This window comes from Protopterus annectens, chromosome 16.part0 (assembly GCF_019279795.1).
Source record: "Protopterus annectens isolate FY-2018-M chromosome 16.part0, PAN1.0, whole genome shotgun sequence".
In the NCBI taxonomy this organism is placed as follows: domain Eukaryota; kingdom Metazoa; phylum Chordata; order Ceratodontiformes; family Protopteridae; genus Protopterus; species Protopterus annectens.
In genome coordinates, this window is record NC_056750.1 from 685,626,140 (window position 1) to 685,647,603 (window position 21,464).

Here is a 21,464-nt window from a genome sequence, read left to right on the forward strand (position 1 = left end):
CACAATCCATAATAAAATGTACTGAATATCAGTCATATTTAATACCACAATCCATAATAAAATGCATTGAATATCAGTCATATTTAATACCACAATCCATAATAAAATGCATTGAATATCAGTCATATTAAATACCACAATCCATAATAAAATGCATTGAATATCAGTCATATTAAATACCACAATCCATAATAAAATGCATTGAATATCAGTCATATTAAATACCACAATCCATAATAAAATGCATTGAATATCAGTCATATTAAATACCACAATCCATAATAAAATGCATTGAATATCAGTCATATTAAATACCACAATCCATAATAAAATGCATTGAATATCAGTCATATTAAATACCACAATCCATAATAAAATGCATTGAATATCAGTCATATTAAATACCACAATCCATAATAAAATGCATTGAATATCAGTCATATTTAATACCACAATCCATAATAAAATGCATTGAATATCAGTCATATTTAATACCACAATCCATAATAAAATGCATTGAATATCAGTCATATTTAATACCACAATCCATAATAAAATGCATTGAATATCAGTCATATTTAATACCACAATCCATAATAAAATGCATTGAATATCAGTCATATTTAATACCACAATCCATAATAAAATGCATTGAATATCAGTCATATTTAATACCACAATCCATAATAAAATGCATTGAATATCAGTCATATTTAATACCACAATCCATAATAAAATGCATCGACTATCAGTCATATTTAATACCACAATCCATAATAAACTGCATCGAATATCAGTCATATTTAATACCACAATCCATAATAAAATGCATCGAATATCAGTCATATTTAATACCACAATCCATAATAAAATGCATTGAATATCAGTCAAATTTAATACCACAATCCATAATAAAATGAAAAACAGACAGCAAATGCGACACACGCTCTTCTCTGGGACAAATGAGGTGCAGGAAATGTATAATCAGTATGCAGTAGTATAACATATGGTCCAGAAACAGATACTCAAAAGGAACATGTCACCATAATCCTTACTTGAGAGGTTACTTTATAGCATGCCATAGCTTTAAAACTCTAACTGCCAAACACTAAAGCAACATGGATCCTCTTCTAGGTGTACCAAAAGATGACCCTCTCCTTTGGTAACCATAAGCAGGTGCCCCACAAACAGAAGCACACTGAGAGCTATAGCTCTGATGTCATCTGTCATGTGTATCATAAGGCTATTTGTAATGATTAACTCATTACAGCCTAGTGACACTTCCTGCTATTTGTGTAGTTCTATCCTACAAATGTCTCTAGGCATCTATAGCCTGTTCATATTTGCATTAATTCCAAAATCATACAGCATACAAGATACTGAAAGATTTAGTCTTAAAACTAACATGATGGACAACACAACTGCACTGATATTTTTCTCTTTTTACTGCAGCTAAGGAGATTATGGTTCATACACTATGAAGTTGTATTGCTATAACTGTCATATTTCTAATCATCTCAGTAACCAAGTAACACAGGCAGAACTGCATAACCTCATATGAAACCTCACAGATAGACAAACAAAATGAAACTGATAGTATGTGTGCAGCCTGAGTAGTAATGGGAGTATTTTAAGTTGTTTATTAAGTATTATAACAGTAACATTTACCACGTCTATTATGACTCAAAATCCAATTTATGACTGAGAATTTAATGAAACACTACCACTTTAAAGATTTGCTCGTGCCAAATAGGTTGTCATCTATATTTCGCCAGTAACCCCTATGGCTCCAGAGATATGAACATTTATTTGAAATATGAGGACAATTTGATTTTGTCAAAAAGCTCAGGATGCAGTCATTGGAAGCTGGAGTACAACTCTCCAAAGCTTCTCTGTTGGCATAGGCCAACCACACATGTACACATCCAGCCATAGTCACATAACTGAAATGTCTCTGATTTTGCTGAATGCCCCTGATTTTGGCTATATTCATTAATATGGCGGGCTGAGTCAGTTTAAGTGCTGAGCAATTTTCTGAATGATCGGCTGCATAAATCCCTTAACACAGGTACTTCCAGGGGAGAACTCATGGTTAATTAGCACTTGACACTCACTCAGCATCCCTCATTTGTATTCAGCACTGCCATGAAAATGGCCCACCATGGTGATTCTGCAAACCGTTTAGAATCACGGCAGTGAGCCTTTCTGACCAGGTACAACTGAAAGTTTGCAGACGAAAATCACTGTAAACAAACTCTGCTCTATTTGACAAATGCAGTGAGCATACCCAAGCTTATGTGCAGATATGTTTCATGCAGTGAGTATACCCAAGCTTATGTGCAGATATGTTTCATGCAGTGAGTATACACAAGCTTATGTGCAGATATGTTTCATGCAGTGAGTACACCCAAGCTTATGTGCAGATATGTTTCATGCAGTAAGTATACCCAAGCTTATGTGCAGATATGTTTCATGCAGTGAGTATACCCAAGCTTATGTGCAGATATGTTTCATGCAGTGAGTACACCCAAGCTTATGTGCAGATGTTTCATGCAGTGAGTACACCCAAGCTTATGTGCAGATATGTTTCCACTCGGTCTTTCCATCTCTCCCTTTGAATTAGCATAACTAAAATAACAACATTATCCTGTCACTTTCAACAGTCGTACTCTTTTCACATGACACACTAATATCTTGTACAAACTTGACCACCTTCCTCACTACTATCTTTGAAATACCTTCAGTTGCAAGATATCCACAAGTCATGATAGAAACATATAAATGCATATCTAAACAAAACATATACACCAATACACACACAATACAGACCAGAAAATGAAACTTGGAGTAAAGGCAGAAAGGTTATTTTATTTAAAGAGATGCATACAATCTAAGGTTTCTTAGTGTTGGGGAAAGGTCACTTTCTCTACTACAAAGTCTCCCTATGAAACACTGATATGGTCTTCGCTTATTAGCACTGGGCATCACTAAAATACTGGCTATGATAACATTACAGAAAAAAAATCTGCTATGCTTTGTTGACAAGTTGAAGTCAGTCAGTGAGATGAATGCCTCTCCAACTTATTTAACTATCTTAAGTTTTTTTTTTGATTGGCAATGTTTGCAGACACTTTTAGTAGACACTATTTTCAGACATTCTTTCATATAACAAAGTAGATACCATGTTTCCTAACAGCTGACTAAAAATGATGGAAAGGCTGCACTGTAAGGATACAACCTAAGTACCTGGCTTACACAGTGTCTCTTCACCCTTGGTGGGAAAAACATGGGTGCAAGCAAAAAACTACAGTTATCCTGAGATGCACAGTGGCGCTGCTAGAATAATCTTGAAGTGCCATGGATTGGGCCATATAAAGGTTCTTTAATTAACATTTTGACTTTTTTCATCCATCACCTGAACTTTTATTTAACATACACTTAACGGTTTTAAATTTGATTGTTGTGAGTTTCATTTGTTTTGTAATGTGCTTTGTGCTAAAGCACAATCATGAGAGTTGTACTGAGTTAAGCTGCAGTAAAGACCCCCCTTCTCTTTCATCCATTCCATTCTCATGTAGTGACTTAAGTACAGAATCAACACCCTGTCCCATCATAAATCTGTGCCCCGTCGCCTGCAACAGAATAATACACTGGCACAGAATCAGCACCCTGTCCCATCATAAATCTGTGCCACGTCGCCTGCAACAGAATAATACACTGGTACAGAATCTGCACCCTGTCCTGTCATAAATCTGTGCCACGTTGCCTGCAACAGAATAATAATACACTGGTACAGAATCAGCACCCTGTCCCATCATAAATCTGTGCCACGTTGCCTGCAACAGAATAATAATACACTGGTACAGAATCAGCACCCTGTCGCATCATAAATCTGTGCCACGTCACCTGCAACAGAATAATAATACACTGGTACAGAATCAGCACCCTGTCCCATCATAAATCTGTGCCACGTCTCCTGCAACAGAATAATAATACACTGGTACAGAATCAGCACCCTGTCCCATCATAAATCTGTGCCACGTCGCCTGCAACAGAATAATAATACACTGGTATAGAATCAGCACCCTGTCCCATCATAAATCTGTGCCACGTTGCCTGCAACAGAATAATAATACACTGGTACAGAATCAGCACCCTGTCCCTTCATAAATCTGTGCCACGTCGCCTGCAACAGAATAATAATACACTTGTACAGAATCAGCACCCTGTCGAATAATAATACACTGGTATAGAATCAGCACCCTGTCCCATCATAAATCTGTGCCACATTGCCTGCAACAGAATAATAATACACTGGTACAGAATCACCACCCTGTCCCATCATAAATCTGTGCCACGTCGCCTGCAACAGAATAATACACTGGTACAGAATCAGCACCCTGTCCCATCATAAATCTGTGCCACGTCACCTGCAACAGAATAATAATACACTGGTACAGAATCAGCACCCTGTCCCATCATAAATCTGTGCCACGTCGCCTGCAACAGAATAATAATACACTGGTACAGAATCAGCACCCTGTCCCATCATAAATCTGTGCCATGTCGCCTGCAACAGAATAATAATACACTGGTACAGAATCAGCACCCTGTCCCATCATAAATCTGTGCCACGTCGCCTGCAACAGAATAATAATACACTGGTACAGAATCAGCACCCTGTCCCATCATAAATCTGTGCCACATCACCTGCAACAGAATAATAATACACTGGTACAGAATCAGCACCCTGTCCCATCATAAATCTGTGCCACGTCTCCTGCAACAGAATAATAATACACTGGTACAGAATCAGCACCCTGTCCCATCATAAATCTGTGCCACGTCGCCTGCAACAGAATAATAATACACTGGTACAGAATCAGCACCCTGTCCCATCATAAATCTGTGCCACGTCGCCTGCAACAGAATAATAATACACTGGTACAGAATCAGCACCCTGTCCCATCATAAATCTGTGCCACGTTGCCTGCAACAGAATAATAATACACTGGTACAGAATCAGCACCCTGAACCATCATAAATGTGGGCCATGTCACCTGCAACAGAATAATACACTGGTACAGAATCAGCACCCTGTCCCATCATAAATCTGTGCCACGTTGCCTGCAACAGAATAATAATACACTGGTACAGAATCAGCACCATGTCCCATCATAAATCTGTGCCACGTCGCCTGCAACAGAATAATAATACACTGGTACAGAATCAGCACCCTGTCCCATCATAAATCTGTGTCACGTCGCCTGCAACAGAATAATAATACACTGGTACAGAATCAGCACCCTGTCCCATCATAAATCTGTGCCATGTCGCCTGCAACAGAATAATACACTAGTACAGAATCAGCACCCTGTCCCATCATAAATCTGTGCCACGTCGCCTGCAACAGAATAATAATACACTGGTACAGAATCAGCACCCTGTTCCATCATAAATCTGTGCCACGTCGCCTGCAACAGAATAATAATACACTGGTACACAGTCAGCACCCTGTCCCATCATAAATCTGTGCCACGTCGCCTGCAAAAGAATAATAATACACTGGTTCAGAATCAGCACCCTGTCCCATCATAAATCTGTGCCACGTCGCCTGCAACAGAATAATAATACACTGGTACAGAATCAGCACCCTGTCCCATCATAAATCTGTGCCACGTCGCCTGCAACAGAATAATAATAATAATACACTGGTACAGAATCAGCACCCTGTCCCATCATAAATCTGTGCCACATCGCCTACAAAAGAATAATAATACACTGGTACAGAATCAGCACCCTGTCCCATCATAAATCTGTGCCACATCGCCTGCAACAGAATAATAATACACTGGTACAGAATCAGCACCCTGTCCCATCATAAATTGGTGCCACGTCGCCTGCAACAGAATAATACACTGGTACAGAATCAGCAGCCTGTCCCATCATAAATCTGTGCCATGTCGCCTGCAACCAAATAATAATACACTGGTACAGAATCAGCACCCTGTCCCATCATAAATGTGGGCCATGTCACCTGCAACAGAATAATAATACACTGGTACAGAATCAGCACCCTGTCCCATCATAAATCTGTGCCACATTGCCTGCAACAGAATAATAATACACTGGTACAGAATCAGCACCCTGTCCCATCATAAATCTGTGCCACGTCGCCTGCAACAGAATAATAATACACTGGTACAGAATCAGCACCCTGTCCCATCATAAATCTGTGCCACGTCTCCTGCAACAGAATAATAATACACTGGTACAGAATCAGCACCCTGTCCCATCATAAATCTGTGCCACGTTGCCTGCAACAGAATAATAATACACTGGTACAGAATCAGCACCCTGTCCCATCATAAATCTGTGCCACGTCGCCTGCAACAGAATAATAATAATACACTGGTACAGAATCAGCACCCTGTCCCATCATAAATCTGTGCCACGTCACCTGCAACAGAATAATAATACACTGGTACAGAATCAGCACCCTGTCCCATCATAAATCTGTGCCACGTTGCCTGCAACAGAATAATAATAATAATACACTGGTACAGAATCAGCACCCTGTCCCATCATAAATTTGTGCCACGTCACCTGCAACAGAATAATAATACACTGGTACAGAATCAGCACCCTGTCCCATCATAAATCTGTGCCACATCGCCTACAAAAGAATAATAATACACTGGTACAGAATCAGCACCCTGTCCCATCATAAATCTGTGCCACGTCGCCTGCAACAGAATAATAATACACTGGTACAGAATCAGCACCCTGTCCCATCATAAATCTGTGCCACGTTGCCTGCAACAGAATAATAATACACTGGCCAACTCCCATCCTCCTCCTCATACTCCAGCATCGGTAAAATAAAAGCTACAGTGACCCCCACCACCAGATACATCCTGGACAGCATAAGTATGAAATTGTAACCCAACTCCAACTCTTCATGACCTCAGAGGCTTTAGCATGTCAGGCCCATCTGTCAAAACCTTTTCATATAAAGTTCTTGCAAATTCATATTCATTGTTTCAATAAAGATTTCTGTTCGTGTTATCCACTAACTTCCCCCCTCCTGTCTTCAGTATTTCTCAGCAGTGGGTTTTCTTTAATGAACCCTGTGTCTCTGCATTGTTTGGTCAAAATATGAGTTTTTTTAGTTTTAATATCAGGCATTCTGGTGAACAGTTTGAGTTTATTTCCTAAAGAACTGCCTGATTTAATCTTCTTTCAGTCCACTGAATAAAAAAACTTTTCTCCAGCACCATAGTTCAAAAGGGTCAGTTTTCTGGACCACAGGCTAAATTAAACAGTTCCACTTTCATATATTACTAGAAATAAACATAACATTGACTATACAGACATTTGCTTGGAATGGGATGTCTTTGCTCTTTAAAATATTATCCAGACTTTATACAGCTTTCCTGCCAAAAAGCAAGTGTCAATTTCCTGGCTGAAATCACCATCTGCACAGATTTTTGAGTCCAGGAAAATGAAACTTGTCACTGATTGCACCTCTTTCTCATAATTTTTCAATGAACTGATAGGACTAGATGACCCAATTTTAGTTTTTTTTTTTTTGATTTTGAACAAGCCAGCTTTTGGACTTTCTACTTTCGCTTTTGTCTATGGGCTCTGGTATCATTCTCACACCTAAGGTTATTAATATTTTCCCAGCAATTTTGACTCCAGCAACGAATTCCATTAAATCAACATTTCACAATGTATTCATCGTATAAATTCAGTAAACAGGATGACCATATACAGCCTTGCGATACAGGTTTTCTAATTCTGAACCAATTACTTGTTTCATATTAATTTCTAACCGCTGCTTCTCACTCTGCACACAAACTCCTCAGGAGGTAAATAATGTGACCGGACATCTCCATTTCTCTAAGAACTTGCCACAGTTTGTCACAGCTGGCACAATCACGTTTCAGAGAAGTTAACAAAGCAGAAGAGATTTTTTTCTGGAACACCATTCCTTTCTCCATTACCCAAGCTAATGTTGGCAATTTGCTCTGCCACTTCTAAATCCAGCTTGCACATCTGGCAGTTCTAGGTCCATATATTGCTGGAATATTTCTTGCAAGATCTTGCCTATTACCTTGCTAGCATGTGAAACAGCAGATCAATAATTTGAGCATTCTTTTAACACTGGCCTTTTTTTAGGATTGGTAAATAAACTGATTTTTCCAGTCCAATGACCATTGTCCTGTTTTTTGTTTGCTGGCAAATTCCAGACAGCACTGTAACAGCATAATTTTACAAGATTTTAAACATTTCAGCCTGAATTCCAACAGTCCCTGCATCCTTATTAGCAAAGCTTTCCAAGATCCATTTAACTTCACTCTCCAGGATGCCTGGGTCAAGATCAGAGAACACACCACAATGTGTGTGTGTGTGAGTGATGATGGTGTTCTTCATGTATTACTGTTCTGTATATTCATGCCATCTTCTCTTATCTTCCAATAATGCTTGTTTCTAGGGTTAGAGCTGCCATCTCACCTCCTTTTGCTGCCATTTCACCTCCTTTTCTGTTGTCCTGTACAGATTGCATAACAAAGAAGGCTGTGTGCAGAATTACGTTATACGCCACACTCCATATGGCAACGATGAAATGTAGAGATGTGCATTTCATCTCATTATATCACTTGAACAGACATCTTACACAATGTAAATGTGTTCAGCCGTGTTAATCCAGAAACAGATGATGGGGTAAGAGTGAAGGTAGTCATTCCACACTTTTTATGGCATGAACGAGACTGCCATCACCACCCCCTAGCAACCTTGCAACACGCCCCTTAGTCCTTGTGTTGCCATTGTAGCATGGGGGGAGAGGGTGGGTTCAGATGTACCTATATATACTTAGCTTTCCTTGGAGTGTATCTGTCCCTACACTAACCCAGCTCAGCCATTCCTAACACGTGGAAGTTTTGCAGAGAGACAATTTGCATACCACTGTACTAATGAGTTGAAGAAGGCGGACATGGAGGAGGTGGCAGTTGGGGAATGCACTGTGATTACAAGACTGTAAGCTTCTGAATCACAACCAGACAGGTTTTCCAGATTATTCAAATCCCAAGCTCCCTTATCTACAAGTTCACAAGTTACTGCTAAGCGGCACTCAAGAAGGGTGATCATAGTTATTGCTTTCTGGAATTTATGCATACTCATATAATCACCAGACCTCTTTTAAATATGGGAATGACACTACTAATACGCATTAGAAGTTATACAACTCATATCTATTTTATCACATACATCAGTGGCAAGAAATGATGCATTGTAGCATGTAGGGTTTCTGTGCAAACATATAATAGCCTACTGGCCAACAAAGGTTCTCTACCTCTTAAATTCTCCACCTGGACAGTTATCACGACTACACCAGCCCCACTCCCCACTGGTTACCAGCTCATATAAGAGCTCAAACCTTTTCCCATTACACCTCGTTCTCGGTCAGGTTATGACACTAACTCTGCAAACCAGGGCTTACATTTATTTCTTACTCTGTTAATAAAATATCAAAGGAATTTTCATTCACAAAATTAGAATTAAGAAATCATCAAAAACACAGTAGTCTAGCACCACTTTTTTGCAGAATGAACTGTCAACTTGGCAGTAAAGAAATGGAGCGTGAAAAGGGCAGTGCATGATGGGAAGATGGGAGGGTTTCAGGCAACCCTGGAAAGCTTAATCTGCTAAGCAGTCTAATCTTTCAAAAATGTATATCTATACATTTTTTTTTATTTAAACTATCTCACTTGAACAAACCTCCTCCATTTTGTTCTCCGACAATCTCTATACAAGGGGTACCCTATGACTGCTACTTCCTCACTATCTCCTTTTTGTTGGCCAGAATAAGTACCACCAACTCTACATATTTTGCTGCCCACTCTTCCACAGCCATTTACCAATCAGCAATAGTCCTGGAGTTAAATCCACTCTTCTGGCTAAAGAGTGCCTACCATCTCCTTCAGATCTCTTACAACCTGTAAACCTTCCACAGATCCAGAAAAATATATATCCCATTTTCTACCTGTTCCTCTCTGCATTTACAGCATGTTGGAGTGACAGCTGGGAACATTTTCCCCAATATATTTGGAGTTTAAAAATATTTGAGTAGACAGACACTTTCATCCAGAGATCCTATCTCCAAGACTTAATGACATGCCTGGGAAGAAAGAGAAATTTGCCCACCTCCATGGATCCCAAGTTGCTCAGCAGCTGCCCCACATCACCACCACCCCCCTCCATGACCTAACGTCTACCATATACCTTATCAAGGACAGACTGTTCTCTCCTTTAAATACCAACCACTTCATACAATTTGCAGCACTAGTTAACTTGATCCAAAAACTGTTCCTGCCAGAAACCAACCCTATCCTGATGTTGTTCCCAGGGAAGCAGGGCCATAGAATCCAGCAGCTGTTCTTCATAATCAAGGGGCACAACCCCAGGCACCCATGTACTGTAACACCTCTACTTCATGCTGAATTCTATCTGGTAATAATTCTCTCTCACCCACCTTGAAGACCCCTAGTACTCTGTCAACATTCCTGCAGCTAAAGAGGTAGTCCAAACGGAGAGATTGAAATCAACAAGAACAGGAGAGTAGCATTGCTGGAAATGACTTTATCCTCAAATCTTAGTGGGTACCTTTGTGTGGTGGAACCTGTTTTCACAAACGTTCATGACAGCACTCGTATATGGATTGTATCCTACATAACACACATCATGGAGAGGGGTAGGTAAAAAAAAAAAAAAAAAAACAGCTGAGCGCACACAGGTCCCATAATAAAAAGTGCCTAGTCCTGCTATATGCATTGGTGCCGGCATTGGAAAACAATGTAGAATACTCGCACAGAAACATTCCTACAAGGGGTTATGCTAGGCTCAAGGGGAGGATAATCCTCCTCTTGTAGAAGGAAGTAGTCCACAAAAAACACAAAAATTGAAAGGCCAAAAAAAGAGCTATAAAGATGAGAGTGGACTACTGATAAGGAAGAAATTAAGTACAGTTATTTTTATTTAAGAAGTCCAGGATTTCCAGATAGAACATATTTAGAAAGATTAACAGAGAAATTAAAGGAAAGAAAAACACTTCCACAAGAAAAAATGTCAAAGGATTCAAATGCAGATTTGCATTCATTAATAAACAGATCCATGAAAAGCATTAAATAGATGAAGAAATGTTGGGTCACCTGGAAAAGGATGCACTACAGCATGTGCAAAAATATAAATAACAAATCCCAGAGATTTTTGAAAGGTATAAAAAAGAAACATGGACATGGGAAAGAAAAAGATATATGATATGATGCAATACTTATGCAAAGGAGAAAGCCAAACTAACCAATACAAAAAAGCAGCTCCAAATATATTTGAAGAAAAATGCAGGCAAAGGACCCAAATATGGAAAATTTCACAAAATAAAAGGAAAAGAAAACAAAGCAGAACACAGAACCAATGATTAGTAAGGTAGAATCTAAATTAAATAGAAGCAGAATTTATGGAATACCTGCAAAGAGTAATAGTTAGTGTGGAAAATCCATCCCAGGTAATGTCACAGAATGAAGAAGATAGTCCCCAGATTAAGGAGAAACAGTTGAAGTAGGATTCAGCTGAAGAAGAAATGTGGACACAGGAAAGAAAAATACTTACTATGGTGCAATATTTATTTATTTTTACTTATTTACATTTGTTGACCAGGAGTGTCTGACTGGACGTAGGTCCATTTTCAGCGAAGGCCCAGGGAGAAACGCTCCACAGTTAAAATATACAGACAGTAGTTACATTGGATTTAGATAGCGATTAACAATCTGATTAACATAGCAATTAATTACAAACATAGTTACAGATGAAGAACATAGTACATCAGTAGACAACTAGAATCTTTAACTGCGAAGTACATAACAGACATTAACAATTGTTACAATAAGAAGTTCCTGCTGTATAATTAGTAGTAGGCTTATCAGCATCCGAGCTTGCTATAATCAAGGTAGTTAGTGGGGTGGAAAGAAAGGTAGTGGCTGGATGGGGTGGGTGATATTAGAGTGGGAGTTGCAAGGGCACAGCCAGCATTTTTTTAGGTGCACTTTTAGTAAAGTTTTGAAGTGGGTGCGTGATGGTACGGCGGTAATTATGGGTGGGAGGGAGTTCCATAATTTGGCTATGGCGCAAGAGAATAGTGCTTCACCAGCAGAGTTATTGGCTTTAGTGATCTGCAAGTGAATTTTGTTGCTGGATCTTAGTGGTCTGGTGGTGCGATAGGGTTGGAGTAGATTCTGGAGGGATGGGACATTTTGTGGATGGTTTACTAGTTTGTGAGTGAGTGTGAGTCGATACCATTGAAGGAGGTGAGGGAGTTCAAGCCAGCCCAGTTCAGCAAGTGAGAGACAGTGGTGACTATGGTAGGATGCCTCTGTGGCGAATTTTGGCGATTTTGTTGTAGCAGGTCTCTAGCTTGTTTAGATTGCATTGCCTTAGGTTGGTATATATTGGAGAGGCATAAAGTAAGGTGGAGATAAAGTGGGAATTTGCTACTGAAATCTTTGGTGCTTTGGTGAGAAGTTTCTTATTTCTGTATAACCCTCCTAGTTTTTTGTGGACTTTTTTTAAGGCCATGGATATGTAGCTCATTGTCTATTTCCACTCCTAGCAATTTGATGTGTTCTCTTGGGTGTATAGTGGTGGTGTCTTTTGCTGTGTTGTTAAAGTGAGAGTTGTTTTGAGTATGTTTGGTGGGTTGGAAGATGATTAGTTTAGTTTTGTTTGGGTTGAGTACTAATTGGGCATCAGATAACAAAGTTTCAACAGAGGAAAAGGCTTCCTGTGTGACTTTTTGCAGTTTGGGTAAGGACTGGGCTGAGCAGATGATGGTCGAGTCATCTGCGTATTGTATGAGTGTGCCATGTTTGGTGGCAGAGGCTAGATTATTGGTGAAAATAAAGAGTAGGGGTCCAAGGATGGATCCTTGGGGAACCCCTATAGAGACAGGTAGATGGGGAGATATGTCATTCTGCCATACAACGGATTGTTGGCGGTCAGACAGGTAACTCTGAAACCAGTTGGTGACTGATTGAGAGAAGGATAGGTTATTATTTATGCAAAGGAGAAAGCAAAAACAATCAATACAAAAACAGCTCCAAAGATATTTGAACAGAAATACAGACAAGGGTACCTGGATATGGAAAATTTCACAATACAAAAAAAAAATACGAAAACAAAAAAGATGGATAAGAGGATTAGCAATGTAGAAGTTAAAGAAATAGAAACTGAAGTTATGGATTACCAGTAAAGTGAAGGATTCAGTGCAGAAAATCCAACAAAGGTAATGTCACAGCTTGATGAAATAACAGGCTCCCAAACTAAGAAACAGGTGGAATGGGAATCATGTGACAACTGGCCACATGATGATCTGGAGTCTTCAGTAGTTCAGTTAAAGTTGCAGAGCAAGGGGGGGAGAAAACAAGAGCAACTCTGATGCAGGCAATGTTGTGGAGTGATAGGCCAATGAGTTTCCACATGAAGGAGCAGCACAGGCTGCAGGAAGCAGCTTAAGAAGGTACGCCACAGGAAGATGTTCAGAACTTTCTGTCGATTGCCTGCAGGAAACAGAGAGCAAAGAATGTACCCTCAGTTTAGAAGAAAACACACACAGCAATGAGGGGAAAGGAAGGGAATAAATAAAATGTCATCATGGAAGCAATGGAGCGAGAACACTATAAAGTATTTAAGACAAGTGTCACTGTTCGAAGAATATAGGGAAGGCAACAGAATAAAAATACTTGGACTGGCATAGTAAAAAGCAACCCACAGTATCAGAACAGACCAGAATCTATCATACACTATTGCAAATTATAAGCTAAAGAAATCACCCCAGGCAGAGAAACATAGAAGATATCCAGGTAAATATAAAGAAAAAATAAAATAAACAATTCAATGATGAACCAAGGAAACAAAGCAAATGAATAGAACCACCACCAAAAAAGAAGAAATGGACACATTTCAGAGAAATAGTTATGAAGACCCTGTGGAACACAAAGATGCTGAATGTATAGAAAAATTAAAAGAAACAATAAGGAGCTATGTACACAATATGAAATGGAATGAAGTAACTGCCATACAAATTGAAACAAAATTAAGAAAAAACTAATTGGAAAACCCCCGGTCCCAGATGCAGTACCTAACTTCTGGCTAAAAGTATTAACATCTTTACAAAATTATTTGGCCTTGAGTAAGGATTACTTGTATGTGAATCACGGATAGACACCAACCTGGTTAACAGGAAAAACAACACTGCCTCCGTACAGTAAAACCTGTAAGCCATCCTAAAAATTATAAACCAACAACTAGTCTTCTATGAAGAAACTATACACTGTAGTTGATGCAGAAAGAATTTACAGTCATTTAGAATTAAACTCAATCATGGCAATGGAACAAAAGGGTAATAAAAGAACACCAAACAGAGCAAAGGATCAATTGTTGCTAAATAAAAATAAAGGGAAAGAACCCAAGTATGGCATGGAGAGATTACAAAAAGTATTTGACAGCAACTCACATTCATGGCTAAAGAAGTACTTACAGATGTACAAGATACATCCTACACTGATCAAGTACATTAGTGACCATTAAACAGTAACAAACCTGTTTACTTAACAGATTAAGTCTTGGTTATAATTTGACTCACTTCTTTGCAGTTAAGCCATGACAAAGGGCAAATTATTACCCCAGGAACAACAATTCAAAGAGGGATATTCCAGGCTGATTCTTTCTCACTACTGTTTTGTCTTGCAATTAACTCATTAAGCTGTTTACTTAACAGATTAGGCCTTGGTTACAATTTGGCTCGCAGAAAAACATTGCTTAAAGACTTTTCATCTACTTTTTCTGGATGACTTCAAACTGTATAGTTTTTCAGATGAGGAGTTGAAAGCACAACTGCAAGTGGTTAAAACGTGTCATTTGGTCTCAATAAATGTGCAGATGCAATGTTTAAAGCAAGAAAGTTGCAGTACCAAGAAAATATCAATCTGGACAGGAATGTGATATAAAGGAACTTCAGGAAGGAGTGTATAAATATTTGGGAATTGATGAAGGATTGACAATAAAACATGAGCAAGTTCAAATAAAACTAAGAAAGGAATATTTCAGAAGACCAAAACTAATATTGAAAACAGCCTTGACATCTAGGAATAAAGTCCAAGCTGTAAACCAATTTGCGCTTTCTGTTCTATACAGTTTTGGTGTGATAAACTAGTTCCAAAAGATACTGGATCAGTTGGACAGGAAAAAAGAAAATGCTTCACGCTTTATACATACCAAGATTATGTATTCCACACTATGAAGAAGGCACTGGCCTGCTCAAACCTGATTACATGTACAGAGATACAGTTGTGGGACTGTACACATATCTGCTGATCTCATTAGACCCAAACACAGGTTCATAGGTAGGTACGAGGCTTTCGGCCCAAGGGCCTAAGCAAGCCTAGCCAACAAGGTTCCCTGGCTTATGCCACCCAAGAAAGTTAATTTCCTGTGCCCCTGTCAAGCAGAGCCACAGAAGTGATCCCCAGGGTGTATTTCCCACTTCCCATTCATTCATCAAGACTTCTCTCGAAGAGTGCCAATGAGGAACTTTGCTTGACATAGATAGGAATAGGTTCATAATGCCCATGTCACCTAATGGATAGCCAAACAGCTCAGAGAGGACACATGAAATTTGGGAGAGTCTACCGCCACCAAGAGGCCTGTTACTAGTTGTATCCTACAGGGCTTGGTACTGGGACCTCTCCTGTTTGAAATATGCTTCCCTGAAGTGAAGATAAACAGCCTTCCAGGTCTTAACCCAGGACCCTATACACTATAGTCACAGCAGTTAACCACCAAGCCATCACAGCAGTGAAAGTTTTTAAAACATGAAGAGAGGAAGTCGAAGGTGACCTGTCTGCTTTGTTTAGCAGAAGTATTGTGGCATCAAGCAGAAATGGAAATCAAACCAGAAGTAAGACAAATACAAAAAAAAAATATGAAGAAAGAATATAAAGAGAAGGATCAAAAAAGGAGGAAATTAATATGGAGAGTAAACATAGTGACAAATATGGACATCGCCTGGAACAACCTCATGCCGATCAGGATAGGACAAGAATGGTTAAGGAGAAGTTGAAACCAAAAGATGAAAAGTTAATAATGGCAGCCCAGGATAGTGGACTATGTACACATTGGTTTACAAACTCCATTGAACATAAGAAACAGACAAGTGTAGGCCACATAAAAAAAAACTGGAAATAGTCGCACATCTTGTTGCTGGGTCTGATACACTTATAGCAGAGGGCCTGTACACTGAAAGGCACAATAATGCGGCACAACTGTTGCACTGGCTATTGTGCAACTACTACAATACAGAAGCAGCTGAGAAGGACTAGAAACATGAACTATAAATTATTATACAGAATGATGTATACATCACATGGGATCACCCATTACCAACAGATCAAAAAAATAGATGCAAAAAACCCCAGATATTATTACCCTATGAAAAAAGGGAAGAATAGCATTGATCATTGAAATTGTTACACTTAATGAATGCAGTGTCACACAAAGGGAGAGAAACAAAGTCATAAAATATCAGGATTTGATGTCAGAAACAAGAGCAATGTGGACGAAAGCTATTCAGACACTTCCAACAGCAGCAGGAACAATGGGAGTTATAAAAATCTACAGTCATATTTAGATATGCTACCAATACATGTAACTGTATGAACTGCAGGAGGAGTCATTCCAGGGCACATTGCACATGCTGCGAAGAGCACTTTGTTGAACATCAAAAAGAGAAATACTGCTGTTTTAATGAACTTTAATTATACCCAGACTTAGAAATGGGGCTCATTCTTATCATGGCATTAGAACCCAAAAGACACGGAGAAATTAAAGCAGTAATTAATCATATTTCACCACTGGTTTAATAAAAACATCCAATTTCACTCCTTTGTGACCAACAAAGGCTGTTTCACTGAGTTTTATACATATCTACCAGTTAGTAATAGTCCAAGGGTTAAATCTGCTTCAGATCTCTTAAAAGTCTGTCAATAAAACAAGGGTATCAGCAGAACTACCCTAATGTATAGCTCGAAATTAGGGACTTCCCATCTTCCCAAGCTGTGGGCTTTCATCCCAAACCACTTCTCCTCTTTGGTCCTCCCCCCAAAAAAATATCAAGGTGTCATTTAAAGAACCATTCCCTGAATCAGGCAGCAATGTCTGTGCCATCAAAAGAACCTATAAGATACTGAGCATCTGCAAGCTTGCGCTCTCTGAGCAGCAGCAGCAACATTTCAATTAGTGTGCCTTTTTACACCCTGGCACTTTATATGACTTGGTCACTGTCATGGTCACAAGTGATGAGACAAAATTTACAGCCAAGGCTTTCTTTTTCCCCTTGGTTAACTAGCTCAAAGATGACAGCAAAATTGCTCAACAGCTGAATCTGCCTATCTTTATCCTGTTTTGGATTAGATAATCACATTAAGAGGTCATCTGCAAACACAGACAGTTCAGAATACACAGCTCTGTAACATTTCAACATGTAACATCTCCACTAAGGGCTTCAAACACAACAGAAATAGAAGTGGGAACAGAAGAGATCCTCATTCTCAATAAATGAGCCCACTTTAGACTTCACTGATGGTCCACTTGTATATCCAAGTCAGCATCCTAATTAATCCATCATAAAACCAAAAATCTACACAGTATCAAAAAGAAAATTCCATTTCACACTACTGATTTTTTTTTAAACATCTAGGATCATCTCCCGTACTGTGATCCCCATCTACCCAAATGTCATCATTCTTTACCAATAACAGAATCTATAATGTTGTGAAAGGTCTGCCTTTTACATATCCTTGTTGATCTTTATTAGATAACACCTGCACACAAGACAAAATGCAGGTCTGCAGAAGGATATCCTCCCCTAATCCTTCCCTGTCCTCAGATTTACCAAACATCCTGTTTTTTCCTCTCCACACGGCACAATATCAGATTCCAAAGTCTGATTTTCCACTCTAGTGAATTCTGGAAGAACTTGCTCTTGAACCAATATACCTAACTTCTGAAGTAAAGGATTTGGTCTTGGTGATTTAACTCTTGCCATACAACTGCCATCTGCACCTCCATAACTGTTATGGGGTCATTAGGCCAACCACCTACTCACCAGTTAGTGTGGGCAATACCAGCCCATCCAAAAACTTACTCTTTACTCCAGTTATCATCTTTACTTACCCCATATAACCAGCAACATTGCCTATTTAAATCACTCTTTTCTGTAGAGGTTAGGATTTCAATACTACACAGATGCACCAGATTTGTAACTAGCCTTTCAGTCTTCTGCTATCTAAACGTCACGTTCAGGGGACCTTTAAACAGTGTGCAAATTATGAATATATTTAGCACATAAACATCTCAGTGTAAAATATGTCCTGTTATCAAACATGAATTTATGCTTTATTTTGTTCTAGAGTATCATATCAGGTTCTTGGAGACCCATCTCTACCTGTAACTGCAATACCATTACCCGTACGTACCAAGCTTCATCAATTCATCATCGCTCTCCTTATACCTACAAGCCATACACTCCTTGACCAGCATCCTGACTTTTCCCTTAAATCTCTCATACATGGTACTACTTGATGTAACTAAGCACTCATACCTACTTCATGGGCCTAATTATCTCACAAATGTTCCAGGAAACTGTTTAATGTCATTGTGTTCTTAACATCTGCATCATTTTCATAGTGCACTGTTTTACTGGGTGCCCTACTATAATCCATGGCTTGCAACTGTGAGTGCTAGAATGACAGTATAAAAGCAAAGCTGTATGAGAGCAGCAACTGTCAACAGTCACCATTCTCCATTATTCCCCCTTTTGGGCAAAGCACAACTGCACCCCAGCATCCCTCTACTTCTAATTTACTTACCCCAACATCAACAAGTGCAACCCTGGACTCTGAATATCTTAATCCACATTTTTGCATATTCATTCTCACTAATTTGCAACTCAAAGTAACGAGTCTCGGAATTACAATTTTTTTTTTTGGGACGGGAGACTAATGGTAACACAAACCTGTTTCAAAATAAACACAAAAATTACAGCAACTCTGTCAACATAACCATCCAAAAATGAACACTCATACTTTTCACAGTGCCTTTCATTATGACCATTTTTAGTGCTTGGGCTCATAGTCTGCTTGAAAATAAACAAAAATTACAGCAACATTGTGAATATAACCATAACGTATTAACTACACCTTGGCAATCACCACACCATCTCCTTTCAATACCTTCTCACTTTTGAAGGTGAGACAAGTTTCCACTATAACAGCACATAGGCTCAGCACTGTTTTGCCACACACACACACACACACACACACACACACACACACACACACACACACACACACGTTCACAGTTCATATTTAAGTACAAGGCTAGCTACCCTTGTAGGGCACCTAGCTAATTTACCTTAAAGTTGATAATTAAACCCTGCACCCGATTGCATGTGAGGTAAACACCTTAACCATTATGATAACCAATGGCCAATTTGATTTCTCCCATTGTTGCAAGTATTGGCTTAGCTCCCCTTGGTTCCTATCTGACAGCTTCTAATTACCCAGTACAACTAATAGTGGCTCACAAATAAGAATCCAGCGCCTGGGGAAAATACAACATTCCAAGTGCTAATATGTTTTCCAATCAAAAAATGTAGAATCAACTATATGTACACAAATAAGCTGGAATTAATTTGCTTTAGGGGAGTAGCAGTCCCTTTCCAAAGGCAAGCGGGACAAGGTTAATGAACCTGTGATGCTCACTACTGCTGCTAATAAGAGACTTTTGGGATAAACATGTTTTTACTTATGGGTTTATTCACTGATCACATAGGCAGACTGCTCTACAAATCTCTACCTACCCGAGCTATACCAATCTGCATTCTTAAGCTAACTTCTTGAGCCGTGGTGAGTCACATACTAAGACACAGCCAATACTGAAGCAACATTTTTCAGCAGTGCTCCCTACGCATCACCTTGTGAATAATCATGTGCTGCATTTGGGAACTTAAAGGAATATCCATATACTTTCTTTTGTTTTTAAATTTCCAAACTCCTGTATGATGAACTACATAATCTTTAAATGTTCTTATTTTTACACTACTTTCCAAGAAATTATTTCTCACTAAAAAATTGAATTACTTAAGTGATTTGGTCATCAAAATTTTCCTACCTTTGCACTGCACAAGGTGCTGCATAAGATGCTGAACAACATTTCTACAGCATTATAAATGGTATCTGGCAGCTCCTTTTGCTGGTGAAAAAGCTTTTTATTTCACTACTTTCACTCTGATCACACCACTGAACTTAAAAGCAAACTTTAATCTGCATACAACCATGCAACCTCAACGACATCATGGCAGTGACAGCATAAAGGGCTTCCAAGAATGAGATCAGTGCCGCCAATAAATGGAGGCGTACCATTACAGTCTATGGATACACAAAACAATCGGCTTACAGTGACATCATGAACAGTAGACTTATTTGGCCATAGGTTTATAAGTTTAGGAATCTTTTATTAAAAAATGGTCCAAATGAATACTAAATTACAACAATGTAGGTGCACTGCAGCACTTAACTCACTTGATGACGTGATGCACATATGAACATGACCAAATCAAGTGCACAAAATCATCTCCCATCACAAGATTAGGGAATGCAATGGCAATGTTTTTTCTTCTCTTAATAAAGGATACTGTGGCTCATTAATCCTGAATTCACTGAAACTACTAAATGGCTATATCAAACAAAACTCAGGGCTCTACCACAACTTCTTTGTTGTTGGGCTTTAAAACTATCTATCTAAATATGCAGAGCATAGAGGGTTTTGGTCATAAGTAACCATTTTATATGTTCGAGACATAGATGCCAAGAAATTCACCTCAACAGTGAAGCTCAAGAGGTGAATCTTGGCATTCATGTCAAGAACACAACTGGTTATAATCGATGAGACCCGATCGTAACTCTTGGTACTACGTGGAGTTTCATCTACTCCATGCTACTAGTTCCAAAAAAAAAAAAAAAAAAAAAAAAAAAAAGTTGGTAATTAACTTGAGTACTGCTGCATAGTTATAAAGTAAATTACTTGCAGGAAAAAGTCAGGGACAGATTTTAATACTCCTCTATTTTAAATATCTTACTTAACAGAATGATATCTCTAAACTTCTGTGGTTAGAGGAGTCAAGATAATCAGGGACAGTTCGGAGTGAAGGAAAGTCCCTTCCATGAGACCTGACTGCATTTTAAAATATTCAATTGTTACACACCTCTGAAAGCATTGTAACAGTTGGATCTCACATTAGATAAGTGCTTTACAGGAGTTTGACGGATTTTTGAGCATACAAGTAATCA

At 38.9% G+C, this 21,464-nt stretch overlaps 1 protein-coding gene across 4 annotated transcripts in view; it reads right to left on the minus strand.

The window, feature by feature from the left end:
• LOC122790442 (discoidin domain-containing receptor 2-like) overlaps positions 1-21,464 on the minus strand; it is a 1,000,047-nt gene that overhangs the window by 429,276 nt on the left and 549,307 nt on the right. The window lies entirely within an intron of this gene.